This window comes from Colobus angolensis, unplaced genomic scaffold, assembly GCF_000951035.1.
Source record: "Colobus angolensis palliatus isolate OR3802 unplaced genomic scaffold, Cang.pa_1.0 Scaffold156, whole genome shotgun sequence".
Lineage (NCBI taxonomy): Eukaryota > Metazoa > Chordata > Mammalia > Primates > Cercopithecidae > Colobus > Colobus angolensis.
Genome location: NW_012114666.1, coordinates 845,049 through 855,700, shown reverse-complemented (window position 1 = coordinate 855,700; position 10,652 = coordinate 845,049). Strand labels below are relative to the sequence as shown.

The window sequence follows — 10,652 nt, the reverse complement described above, 5'->3', positions numbered from 1 at the left end:
TCACTGCCTTTCCAGCTTCTCCTTAGAGCCCTCCTTCAATACATGTCTTGTATGAAGATCTCACAGCATTTGGCCAAGTGTATCGTGGTCCTGGAATCCCATCCTGGACCTACTGAGTCAGAGCCTTTGGATTTGGGGCCCTAGCACTCGCCTTTGTAACAAAGGTTCTTTGAAACTAGTGTTTGAGGGAACTTGGCTCAAGTTAGAGAAACAGAACAAAGACCTGCAGGAACAGAGCAGCCTTGAATAGGGGAACCAAGAGAGGAACCCCACCCTATGAATGGACCCCAGGAGAGGCGTTAAGGAGTTGACATCAAGTAGCAGACATTCCTGTGTCCCCAGGAAGGGTGAGGTTCTGTGCCAGGTTGGGATGAGATTACTGAAATGTTCGAGAAAGAAAGCGCTCTTCCCGCGGAGAACACCACTCTTAAAACTCCACCTCCCCATGGCTTCACAGCAGCAAAGCCCAGAGATCACGCGAACCACACATGGAGACCAATAGGACTGAGAAGGCAGATCTGCCGGGGTTAGGGAAGAACTTGAACCTGCGGCTGCAGAGTTGGCTCTCGGCAGACACTCAGGATGCTCTGCTCCTTTCCAAGATCTGGGCCTTCCTTTTGATGACAAAAGTTACCTTAGCCCCAGCTCCTAAGCACTTAGAAACAAAATAAAATTAAGTTTTGAATAACAAGTCCTCAGTTGTTGGGGTGAGGTCACTGTTGAACCACTGTGTCAGGCCCAAAGAATGTTTCCATTGCCCGCCGCCTCTCGGATGACCCCCTCGAAGGAGGCCCGCCTGCTACAGCAGGTCACAAATAGAGGGCAATTAATTTTTACAGCCCTCTGCTCTCAGCGGCCACCACACGCTGGGGTGAGGTCACTCTTGCCGCTTTATTTTAATCTGTTTTAAAGATGTTGGTGCCTTGACACTCACACTTCCCCTGTGAACTCAGATCCCCTGGTTCACAAGTGGCGGCTCTGCAGAGCTCCATGGTGGGTGACTGTGGGTGACAGCAAAGACCACCACCTGATATTGTGTGAGCTCAGACGAGTTCCTTCCCCTCTCAAGGCCTTAATTTTCTCAACCCCAAAGGCTAAGCATCGACTAGACTAGCATTTCCCAAAAATCAGTAATTTCTGAACCGCCACCATCATTTTGTCCTGACCCAGCACCTGTACTATAATTCAAATCCCTATTTTTCTTTTTCTGTGAATCACCTCATTTTTCTAATGAGACATTTAACTAAAAGGAAACTTAATATCATTATCCTAAATGGAAGTTGGTGTTCCTTGCCATTAATGAAGGATAACTACAGAAATAAATACCTTGACCACAAGTGAACATTGCTAAATTCCAGCCAGATACTGCTGCCTGCTGATGGCTTCAAGCCTGAGGCCTCTCTCTCTTTGTTCAAAAGGGAGCTTAGAAGTGTCAGGAGGTGCTAAAGACTCTTAGAGCCAGATGAAGAATTTTCCTTTGATCTAACCAGAGGGGAATAATTTTCACACTATATAAATCGATGCCCTAAAATCTAAAATCACCTTCCCCTCAACCAGCAGCTTGGATGAAGAAGCTGGGAACTTGGAAAGACACTGGTTTAGATCTTTCCTACAAATCTTTACTTTTGAGTGATGATATAAAGCTCTAGATTGTTTCTGGAGCTTTCTGCCAAGCTACCCAGCATTTGGCCAAGTGTGGTGCCAGGAACACCTGTATTACAGTCCTGGGACCCCAACCTGGACCTACTGAGTCAGAGCCTTTGGATTTGGGGCTCCAGCACCTGCCTTTGTAGCAAAGGCTCTTTGAAACTAGCATTTGAGGGGGCTTCACCCAAGTTAGAGGACCAAAATGTGGCACTCATCAGAAGGCCTACGGGAACAGACCAGCCTTGAATGAGGGCTGGAGCCTTCAATGAGAGTGGACCGAGAATCCAATGTGGTTAGTGCTGGCAGTGTCTGCCGCTGTGCACTTGTGCAAATAAAGGATTGTCTTCTGGATAAGGTAGAGATAGATGCCTGGTGGACTTATTCTGAGCCGTAGAAGACCCAGCAAATTCCTCTGACTCTGTCCTCAGAATGGTGTGGAATGAACTCCACCCCTTGGATCCGAGGAGAGACCTTAAGGAGTTGGATTTTATTGATGTCAAGTAGCAAACATTCCTGTGTTCCCAGGAAGGGTGAGGTTCTGTGCCAGGTTAGGATAAGATTACTGAAACTTTTGAGAGAGATAGAGCTCTTTCCGCTGAGAAGCGTCAGCCTAGAGCTGTGAGTGGGGCTGGGGTGCCGGGCTGGCCCTGTCTCTGCTCTTGCAGTTTCACTGGGAGGGGTCAGCTCTGCCCTCTCTGCCAACAGAAACTTGGAAGCAGCCGTGTCTTTCTGCCTCCCGCTCGCCCTCCCAGCAGGTCTGATCAATGTCCGTTTTAAACCAGGACATTTCTTCTCGCTGTGGAGCCTGTGAACACACGGCGCTCTGGAGCCCAGCTTCTCCTTGTTCGTAGTCGTGCAGGGACTGCCGTTTGGAGAGAAAAGTCAGGTTGGGAGGCTCTGCTGCAGCCCCCCTCTTTGAAAACCAGATGAATTCCAAGCAAGGGCAAAGATGATCATGTATCCTGAGAGGTTCCAAGTCTCTGTGCCTCGCCTCCTCATCTGAGGCAAGGTAGCCATTGTCCCATCCTCATAATATGGCTAGGAGGAGGGAATCACGTCAAGTCTACAAAGCACTGAGCACACACACACTAAATAACAGAAGTTGTTCTGGGCGGGATAGTGTCCCTCCCAAAATTCATGCCTCCCCAGAACCTCAGAATGTGGGCTTATGTAGAAACGCAAATGTAATTAGGTCAGTTGACATCATGATGGATCAGGGTGGGTCCTAAATTCAGCGACTGGCACTCTTATGAGAGGAAAGGGGTACAGAGCTATAAGAACACACGAGAGAGGAGCCACTTGACCGAGAGTCAGACTGGAGTTTTGCTGCCATAAGCCAAGGAGCATGGAGGATTCCTGAGTTGCGTGGAATGAATTTTCTCTTACAGCCCCCAGAAGGAGCCAGCCTTGCTGATACCTTGACGTTGGACTCCTGGCCTCCAGAATTGTGAGACAACAAATTTCTGTTGTGTTCAACCCCCTGGTTCTCTGTAACAGCAGCCCTAGGATTATAATGCAGAAGCTAATTTATTGAGCATATAGTAGGTACTAAGCATTTTGTTAAACACGTTACACACATTGTCTCCAATCCACTCACCTGATGAAGTTGATGCTGCCATCACTTCCGGGTTACAAATGGAGAAACCGAGGCCCTGGGATGCTGTCATCACTTCCGGGTTACAAATGGAGAAACCGAGGCCCTGGGATGCTGTCATCACTTCCGGGTTACAAATGGAGAAACCGAGGCCCTGGGATGCTGTCATCACTTCCGGGTTACAAATGGAGAAACTGAGGCCCTGGGATGCTGTCATCACTTCCGGGTTACAAATGGAGAAACCGAGGCCCTGGGATGCTGTCATCACTTCCGGGTTACAAATGGAGAAACCGAGGCCCTGGGATGCTGTCATCACTTCCAGGTTACACTTCCAAGTGCACCCAGGTAAGTGGCAGACCTGGAATTTTTAAACCCTTGTCTCTCTGTTTCCCAAAACCTTGTTTGTTCTAGTATCACTCAGCTCCATGAGGCAAGAACTGGGTAGGGCTCTTGTTTTCTAATGGATCTCATACCTGGCAAAGTTCCTGGCATGTTGCAGGCCCTCAAAAAAATGTGTAATGACTGCAGCTGAGCAAGGTGGCTCACACCTGTAATCCCAGCACTTTGGGAGGCCGAGTTGGGAGGATTGCCTGAGGTCAGAATTTTGAGACCAGCCTGGGCAACAGGGTGAAACCCCATCTCTACTAAAATAAAAATACAAAAAATTAGCCGGGCATGGTGGTAGGCACCTATAGTCCCAGCTACTTGGGAGGCTGAGGCAGGAGAATCGCTTGAACCCGGGAGGCAGAGGTTGCAGTGAGCTGAGATCTGGCCACTGCACTCCAGCCCCGGTGGCAGAGCGAGACTCCGCAGAAAGAAAGAAAGAAAGAAAGAAAGAAAGAAAGAAAGAGAGAGAGAGAAAGAAAAAGAAAGAAAGAGAGAGAGAAAGAAAGGGAGAGAAAGGGAAAAGGGGAATGACTGCATTCTGTGATCCTGTAAATTCAGAGGATTTGGGAAGTGTATGCCCTTTATTGAGCTAGTAAATAAACATTATATTGAAGGCCTACTGTGCGCCAGGCACCAGGAACACAGCAACAAACAGAAGAGTCATAGCTCTGGCTTCGTGGAGTTCCCAGTCCAGCAGTGGGGCACTGACACTGAGGAGGTGAGCCCTGAGAGAAAGCAGGTGGTTCCTGTGCTGGTCATTGTACTGAGTGCTGGGAAGGACCTCACAGGGAAAAGCAGCACAGAGGAGCTGAGGACGCTGTGCGACAGAAACGCTGTGTGACAGAAACGCTGTGTGACAGAAACGGTGTGCGACAGAAACGCTGTGCGACAGAAACGGTGTGCGACAGAAACGCTGTGCGACAGAAACGGTGTGCAACAGAAACAGTGTGTGACAGAAACGCTGTGTGACAGAAACGGTGTCATCGTGATGCCTGGGGTTCTCTCCGAAGGCCCGTGCTGCATCCAGGACTGTGGGGGCCTGGAGAGCAGGCTGTCTTGAGAAGATTCTAGAGAAGTCTAAGAGTTCATCCCTTTTATTAGCTGTATTGTTTACTCTTTAGAGAAAAATAAAAGGAGATCTGGCTTTCTTCCTTTGGCCTCTAAGATGCCCGACCTTGCACCCAGGGGCTTCCAGGTTGGGCCCTTGGCAGCAAAAGCAGGGGCCCCACGGTGACGGCCCCTCCAGCGAGGAGGCTGTGTTGCTCAGCCTGGGCCTCCCGCACTCCCCTGGGAACAGGTAGCAGGTGCAGACAGCCAGCCTGGAACCTGGGAAGCTTGTCCAAGGCCACAGCCAGCGGCCCGGTTTCCAGAGCATCCCCACTTCCTGGGGTGAGAACCCTCCTCCCTACTGATCTCCAAAGTCGAGCCCTGAGGAAATTCTAAAGATGCAGCCCCTGAATCGGAAGGTCAGGGAGAGGAGGTGCTGTGATGTCTGCGTAGTGTCTTAACTTCGGTTCTCTAAAGGAGAGAAGAAAGGAAGGGAAGAAAACAGCTGGAAAAAGAAAAAAGAAAAAAAACGGCTATTTATCTTGATTTTTATTTGTTTATAAAAATAACCCAAGTTTGCTCTAAAAATTTCAAACGTAAGAGAATCAGTTGGTCTTTAGGCCCTGGTGAGCACAAGAACCTAGTGGGGAGATGATTTAAAATGCAGATTCTGCGGGCCCTGTCCTGGCGTGATTCTGGGTTAAGTGGCTCATGGGGTGCACGCTTAGAAGTGCTGATGTAGAAAGTATGTGCTGGGCCGGGCGCGGTGGCTAACGCCTGCAATCCCAGCACTTTGGGAGGCCGAGGCGGGTGGATTACCTGAGGTCAAGGATTTGAGGCCTGCCTGGCCAACATGATGAAATGCCGTCTCTACTAAAAATACAAAAATTAGCTGGGTGTGGTGGCAGGTGCCTGTAATCCCAGGCAGGAGAATCACTTGAACCCAAGAGGCAGAGGTTGCAGTGAGCCGAGATCGTGCCTCTGAACTCCAGCATGGGCAAATAGAGCAAAACTCTGTCTCCAAAAAAAAAAAAATCATATATATGTATATATACATATATGCCATTCCTTTCCAATTAGAAGCATTCTGCAGGGAGAGAAAGTTCCACCAGGGAAAGACTGGAAGGATGGTGGGCCCCCCGGAGAGACTGCAGCAGCCTGTGCATGACGTCTCACCTTTCAGCAAGGATCCTCTTCTAGCTCAGAAATTCTGCTTTGGGACAGGACCCAGAGTGGAGTCAGCTCCACGTCAAGTCACTCAGAGGTTGGTTATGGGTTAGACGTGAGGTGCTGTGAGAAGCGTGGCTGGACAGCATTTAAAACAAACCACAATGTCAGAACTCACCAAAGATCGGGACGCTGCCAGGAGCTAGCCGGAAGGGGGGTCTTAGGAAGACGCCAGCATCGACCACAGAGCAAAGATCTGCAGGCTGGAGATTTTAAGAAGTTTCTAAAACTTTTATTGTTGTTACATAAAACTGGCCAATTAACGTTAGTGTCACCAGAGCTGGGAATTTCTCCTTAGAAGCTCAGTGCGTGTTCCTGGTGGCATAAGTGAACGTTTGTCCCACTGTCAGCTCTGAATGTTCATCCTTCAAGAACGTGGCTGTTCCTCACTCTAAATACACCGTGATCATTCTGTTTGGTCTTTAAATGAGCAAATCATTTTCATGGGTTTCTTAGGCCCAGAAATGTTTGATCCCATATCACGGGATCAGAAAGGCTCGTGCATGTTTTTGGAAAGTTCAGAAAACTCTGCCTACACATGTCCGCTGGGAGGGCTTAGAAAGAGTTACCTGCTGCAACATGGACAAACCTTGAGGACATTGGGCTAAGCAAAATAAGCCAGTCATGAAAGGACAGATGGGATAATTCCACTTGGAGGAAGCACCTAAAGTGGCCAGAGTCGTAGAGACGGGAAGTAGAATGGAAGTTGCCAAGGGCTTAGGGGAGGGGGAACGGGGCGGTATTCAGCCCGGGCAGAATTTCAGTTTGTGGTGATGATGAAAATGCTCCACTGGGCCAGGAGCAGTGGCTCACACCTATAATCCCAGCACTGTGGGAAGCCGAGGTGGGCAAATCACCTGAAGGTCAGGAGTTTGAGACCAGCCTGGCCAACATGGTGAATTAGCCAGGCATGGTGGCAGGCACCTGTAATCCCAGCTACTAGGGAGGCTGAGGCAGGAGAATTGCTTGAGGCCAGGAGATGGAGGTTACAGGGAGCCGAGATGGCACCACTGCACTCCAGCCTGGGTGACAAGAGCACAACTCCATCTCAAAGAAAAAAATAAAAAAAAGCTCTTTTGATGGAAGGTGGCGACAACTGTCCAAAAATATGAATGATGTGAGCGTACTTAGTGACCTTAAGCCATACACTTAAAAAGATAAATTTTATCCTATGCATATTTTGCCACAATTTTTTAAATAAAGCTTCCCCAAATCTGCAAGCCTGACATCTTTGAGATTTGCATAAAGCTTTCGTCTACAGTGAGGAATTGCACCTTATCGTCTGGAAGCCCCGACCTCTAAAAATTGGGGTCTAAGGTTCTCAGGTTCTTGTCACCCCTTCACCGCTCCCCCGACTCTCACTAGCCTATTGCTGCTCCCACTAACATTGCCCTCCAAGTACTAGGCCCACAGCCACAGCGGCCCGGCGCCGTCCCCACCATCCCTCCACACAAGCTCTCTTTTCTGTTTTACCAACAGAACTGGGACTGGAAGGGTTTAACCGCAGGGCTCTGGCAGTTTCCATTTCCACATGTCAAAAAGGCTTTTTAGCCTAAACTTAAGCCGAGTATGCCTCCAGGAAATACTTGCTTCTTCCCTGTCCCCCAGGGAACCAGGCCTGGGGCCAGATGAAAGAAGCAAAGAAAAGGGAATTTATGCACTGAAAAAAATGGGGGTAAGAAGCACTGCCAGCTGTTCTGCCCAGCTGTTCCGGTCACAGTCTGTCCCATCCTTGGGGACTGTGCTGGTCTGGTCACTGTGTGGGAGGTGGACCCTCTGCCTGAAGCAAGATTGTCTGTGCACGGAGAATTGGGAAGAACGTGGACCTGGAGTCAGAGGCCTGGGTGCTGGCTCTGTCTGAGCTGGACCGAGAAGTATAAAGTGATGCTCGCTGGAAGGATTTGCTGATATAATCCACACAGAGGCCCGGCCTGTGTGCACACGGATCAGAATATGCGCTTAATGAGTGGTTATGCCCACAAAGAAGAAAGAGGAGAAGGAGGAGATAGAGGAGGAGATGGGGATGGAAATGGTAACAACTCTCTCTGCCAACCCTCAGATCAGTCAAGCTGGCTACTGAGGTCACAGGAGCCCAACTCAAAGTAGCTGAGAAACGAAAGGGAGTTTACTGGTTCATTTTAAGGTGTTTTTCAGAGTAGGTCTGGCTGCAGGCACGGCTGGATCTAGGAACTCAGGCTCTGTCTTCTGGGGTCTTTCTCCTTCTTGCCTCTGCCGCTTCTACTCAGCTTCTGGCTCTCCTCCTTCAAAAAGGCTCCTGTCCCTCGGCCCCATGGCAGAGACAGCAGTCTCTGCCATTTTAGGTGTGTGTCCTCTCAGTGGCAGGAACACCACAAAAAGCTTCTTTCTGTGCTGCTCCAAGCACAGCAATTTCAGGGAATACCATTTCCAGCCCAACCTCTTGACAAGAGGGATGGGGGCCATAATGGCTTAAGTTAGGTTACCTGCCATCCCAGGGGGTACAAGGACCAGGCACTGTGATGAGAGTCCCAGAAGAATCATCCTTGTTCCCCAAAGGAAAGAGACGTGGTCCAACATCATGCACTGTAGACCCTTCCTTTCCTTTCTCTTCCTTCCACTGCCTTACCCTTGACACCTCACTTTCCAGGGACCATTGAGACCATCAGGTGACCAACTGCCAGATGGGAAAGGACCTGAATGACTTATCAGCCATTTGTACCTTCAAGTGAATTCATTTCAAGGGGTTACTGTCATCACTCTCAGTTAAATGGTGTTCAGATAGTGGAATGAGGCAATGGAGGAGACACTCGAATGTGGCTGAATAGTTCATTGAGAAGAGAGGCTAACTTTGTCGTTTTCTACACCTTCCCAGTGAGCCTGCTCCAGACCAGGAATGCTCACAGCACCTCCACCGTTCATCCTGAATGGCTCTGGAGGCCACGGCTGGGAAAGCTGTGGGAAGGTAGTTTGGGGATCTCCCTTGGTCTACCCCAAGGTTTTCCCGGGAGCAGCCCGACCCAAGCCTCCTGTGAGGCAGAAGCCGCTTCCAGCACAGCACTTGGAGCACTTGGAGCACCTTGTGGCTGACGTCGAATGTCATTCCTGCCCTACGTCTTCGCTGCATTCATCAATGCCTTAGACAGTCACAGCACCTACTCCTCTGGCCACAGTGGTAGGCTCAGGAGTGGGCAGTTGACCTCAGCCAGATCATTTGGGCCCTCTCTGAAAATGACTGTGTTTGCTGTTGGTGGTGAAGTGGCTTTTCCTTTTGGGTGTGGAGCTGCGAGGACACCTGTGGATGACAGCTTGGGTGCCCCCTGACTGCAGGGCAGGGCAGCCTCTTTTCCAGAAGCAGACCAGAAGCCACATAGAATCAAGTGAGGAGAGACACAGAATGATCAGAAGACAGAGCTCAAGTCCCTAGATCCAGCCGTGCCTGCCACTAGCACTCTCCCAGAATTTCTAGTGAAAATGAGGCAGTATACTTTTTTTTCTTAACTGTTTTGCACTGGGCTTCTGGACCTGCAATAGAAAGACTGATGGATCCAAAGATTGTCTGGAAGGAAAGAATGATCTGCCCAGAGTGAGTGAGGGAATCCACTCTAGGCAGGACACCCATGAGCTACCTCTGCTGGCTGGCCTGACATTCTCATTCAACAATTTACTGAGAATCAGGAAAAAGCAGCTGGGACTCATGATAGTCACCCCATGGGCTGTGCAGCCAGCTGCCTGATGCCCTCGGCTCTGCCACATGCCAGCCCTATGACCTGGGGAAATTCACTTCACAACTCAGTTTCCTCACCTGTAAGTTGGGTTTGGTGAGAGTAGCTTCCCCAGACCCGTAGGCTGTGGCTGGAAAGGAAAGCCAGCAGAAGCCCCCTCAGGCCCATGCACGGCCCACACCCCACTTCCCAGCATGGGAGGGCCATGCAGCACTGGGGTTGCCAGCTTACTGTCCATCCTTTTCCTGAACTGAGAGTTACTTGGGGCCAAGGGTCTTCCTTGTGCCACTCACCATGGAGTCACTCCGCTTTTGATGGCTTAGCTTTTAGTCAATAATGACTTGGCTAAATGGATGTTGAATGGATGCTGGGACTTTGCCTCATGGATTTGCAAGTGGTTTGCTGACCAGAGAAACACAGATACGTGCCCCTCCCAGGATCTTTTCATTCCCTCCCCCAGTGCAACCTGCGAGGTCGTCATTTCTCTGTAAGAAGCCACAGTGTACAACCTCTGTCAGGGGCCCAGCTCGCCGGTGCTGAGAGCTTCCGTCTTTCCTGCCCACCTGGTAGTTGCCTGGAGACAAGGGTGTCGTGTCATTCATCCTAAGAGCACGAGGCAGTCCTGGGATTTTCACACTGGAGTTCCCATTTCTAAGGAGTTCTCTGAGTTCCTTGGTGAGGGAGGGGTGTCCGAAGAGACAAGTAGAAGCTGGAGACTGGCTAGGAGCTCCGACGGCCATCAGGCTTAGAGATGAAAGTGGCCTGGCCGGGGAGAAGGCAGTGGGGTGAGCGTGGGTCAACCAGGACGTGAGCGTGAGGGGTGAGGAGTACCCCAATTCTGGACCCAGGCTGCCTCACACAACAGGGCACTGCCACCTGCTGACTCACCATCATTGGCAGGTTACTTGTGTTCTCTGTGCCTCAGTTTCCTCATCCATAATAGAATGCTGATCATAGAGCCTACCTCACAGGGCTATTGTGAAGATCAGATCAATTAATATATGCAAATGCTTAGAATCAGCCATCAGCACATGGTGAGTGCAGTGTGA

General features: G+C 50.1%; 1 pseudogene; it reads right to left on the bottom strand.

The window, feature by feature from the left end:
• Positions 1-1,836: 1,836 nt before the first annotated feature.
• Positions 1,837-8,981, bottom strand: LOC105507993 (annotated as a pseudogene).
• Between the last annotated feature and the right edge of the window lie 1,671 nt (positions 8,982-10,652).